This window comes from Aplidium turbinatum, chromosome 2, assembly GCF_918807975.1.
Source record: "Aplidium turbinatum chromosome 2, kaAplTurb1.1, whole genome shotgun sequence".
In the NCBI taxonomy this organism is placed as follows: domain Eukaryota; kingdom Metazoa; phylum Chordata; class Ascidiacea; order Aplousobranchia; family Polyclinidae; genus Aplidium; species Aplidium turbinatum.
In genome coordinates, this window is record NC_137473.1 from 40,684,306 (window position 1) to 40,687,909 (window position 3,604).

Genomic DNA, 3,604 nt, shown 5'->3' on the forward strand with positions numbered 1-3,604 from the left:
CTCTGCCACTAAAAACAACAAAAAGCTGCTAAACAATATTTTAAATTTTCTAAATATGCCTATAATTACAAGACGTAGGATTGTAGGTATGTGCATTGTGGAAGAAAACACAGCGATGCATGCCTCAATTGTAAGTGCAAAGCATTTTTCCGACCACACAATAAATAACTAAATAATACGAAGTGGCTATATTTACGGCAATGGTTGCATCAAAGAATAGCCCATTGTTTTGTGACAAGTGATGCCAAGGTTAGTGTTTGTTTTCTGTCCAGGACCACAAAATTGTAATTAAAGCTATTTAAGTTTTTACAATTTAGACTAGAATTAGACGGAATGGCCTGTTTCGGCTAGTCCGATTCGGCTATTACCCTATTCAAGGTGACGGATTATGCCGTCTGGGAAGGCACTCAAAGGCAAACACTGGATAAAATGCAAGAATGCAAAAGAAACGATAGCCTATTGTGGAATAAAATACAAAATTCTCTAAATAAACAGAAGGCGTCGTTGAATATACAGAAGGATTTTGTTGGATAACAGAAGGATTATCGTTGGATTTAAAAAAAATTGGGTGCTCTTCCACAAGACGCCCTGTTGGTCAACCAGACAAAATGATGACGTCACACATTGGAATGGACTATTATGAAGGAGGAAGTGCGGGGTGGAAATGGAACGAAATACACCAGAAGGAAATTGTCTCCCATTCATTCATTTCTTGTTCAATTTCAACAAATTTGCTATTGTTGGAAAGCACAAGCATAGATCTAACCAACTAAATTAATACTAAGTCCCAAAATGCTAATAGCTCCATCTAGTGGCCACCTAAACTTGACCAAATTCAAACCATTATCAAAAGTTTATTTGGAACGATAAGAACATTAAACGACAGCCAATTAAAAGAACATGTTACTGTTTATTGAAGTGCTAACTTTCATTGTTATATCTTATTCAATATGCGCGCAATCGTTGTTCGAAGACAGCCCCCCAACGAAGCTTTTGCCCAATGCATTTCAATGGCGAATCGATCGTCTTCCAGTTCACGCCCTGCATGTTCACGATAATTAATTGTCTCCCGTTTATTCATTTCTTGCTCAATTTAAACAGATTTGCTATCGTTGAAAAGCACAAGCATAGATCTAACCAACTAAATTAATACCAAGTCCCAAAATACTACTAGCTCCATCTGGTGGCCACCTAAACTTGACCAAATTCAAACCATCACCAAAACTTCATTTTAAATGATAAACAATCTAAATCAAATCCAATTAAAAGAACATGTTACTGTTTATTAAAGTGGTAACTTTCATTGTTATATCTCATTCAATATGCGCGCAATCGTTGTTCGAAGACAGCTCCCCAACGAAGCTTTTGCCCAATGCATTTCAATGGCGAATCGATCGTCTTCCAGTTCACGCCCTGCATGTTCACGATAATTAATTGTCTCCCATTTATTCATTTCTTGCTCAATTTCAACAGATTTGCTATCGTTGAAAAGAACAAGCATAGATCTAACCAACTAAATTAATACCAAGTCCCAAAATACTACTAGCTCCATCTGGTGGCTACCTAAACTTGACCAAATTCAAACCATTATCAAAAGTTTATTTGCAATGATAAAAACATTAAACGACAACCAATTAAAAGAACTTGTTACTGTTTATTGAAGGGCTAACTTTCATTTTGACACCTTATTTAATATATGAGCAATCGTTGTTCGAAGACAGCCCCCCAACGAAGCTTTTGCCCAATGCATTTCAATGGCGAATCGATCCTCTTCCAGTTCACGCCCTGCGTGATCAATGGTGAATCGATCGTCTTCCAGTTCACGCCCTGCATGTTCACGATAATTAATTGTCTCCCATTTATTCATTTCTTGCTCAATTTCAACAGATTTGCTATCGTTGAAAAGCACAAGCAGGGATCTAACCAACTAAGTTATAACCAAGTCCCAAAATACTACTAGCTCCATCTAGTGGCCACCTAAACTTGACCACATGCAAACCATCACCAAAACTTCATTTTAAATGATAAACAATCTAAATTAAATCCAATTAAAAGAACATGTTACTGTTTATTGAAGTGCTAACTTTCATTTTTGTATCTTATTCAATATGCGCGCAATCGTTGTTCGAAGACAGCCCCCCAACGAAGCTTTTGCCCAATGCATTTCAATGGCGAATCGATCGTCTTCCAGTTCACGCCCTGCATGTTCACGATAATTAATTGTCTCCCATTTATTCATTTCTTGCTCAATTTCAACAGATTTGCTATCGTTGAAAAGAACAAGCATAGATCTAACCAACTAAATTAATACCAAGTCCCAAAATACTACTAGCTCCATCTGGTGGCTACCTAAACTTGACCAAATTCAAACCATTATCAAAAGTTTATTTGCAATGATAAAAACATTAAACGACAACCAATTAAAAGAACTTGTTACTGTTTATTGAAGGGCTAACTTTCATTTTGACACCTTATTTAATATATGAGCAATCGTTGTTCGAAGACAGCCCCCCAACGAAGCTTTTGCCCAATGCATTTCAATGGCGAATCGATCGTCTTCCAGTTCACGCCCTGCATGTTCACGATAATTAATTGTCTCCCATTTATTCATTTTTTGCTCAATTTCAACAGATTTGCTATCGTTAAAAAGCACAAGCATAGATCTAACCAACTAAATTAATACCAAGTCCCAAAATACTACTAGCTCCATCTGGTGGCCACCTAAACTTGACCAAATTCAAACCATTATCAAAAGTTTATTTGGAAGGATAGGAACATTAAACGACAGCCATTTAAAAGAACATGTTACTGTTTATTGAAGTGCTAACTTTCATTTTTGTATCTTATTCAATATGCGCGCAATCGTTGTTCGAAGACAGCCCCCCAACGAAGCTTTTGCCCAATGCATTTCAATAGCGAATCGATCCTCTTCCAGTTCACGCCCTGCATGTTCACGATAATTAATTGTCTCCCATTTATTCATTTTTTGCTCAATTTCAACAGATTTGCTATCGTTAAAAAGCACAAGCATAGATCTAACCAACTAAATTAATACCAAGTCCCAAAATACTACTAGCTCCATCTGGTGGCCACCTAAACTTGACCAAATTCAAACCATCACCAAAACTTCATTTTAAATGATAAACAATCTAAATCAAATCCAATTAAAAGAACATGTTACTGTTTATTAAAGTGGTAACTTTCATTGTTATATCTTATTTAATATGCGCGCAATCGTTGTTCGAAGACAGCCCCCCAACGAAGCTTTTGCCCAATGCATTTCAATGGCGAATCGATCGTCTTCCAGTTCACGCCCTGCATGTTCACGATAATTAATTGTCTCCCATTTATTCATTTCTTGCTCAATTTCAACAGATTTGCTATCGTTGAAAAGCACAAGCATAGATCTAACCAACTAAATTAATACCAAGTCCCAAAATACTACTAGCTCCATCTGGTGGCCACCTAAACTTGACCAAATTCAAACCATCACCAAAACTTCATTTTAAATGATAAACAATCTAAATCAAATCCAATTAAAAGAACATGTTACTGTTTATTAAAGTGGTAACTTTCATTGTTATATCTCATTCAATATGCGCGC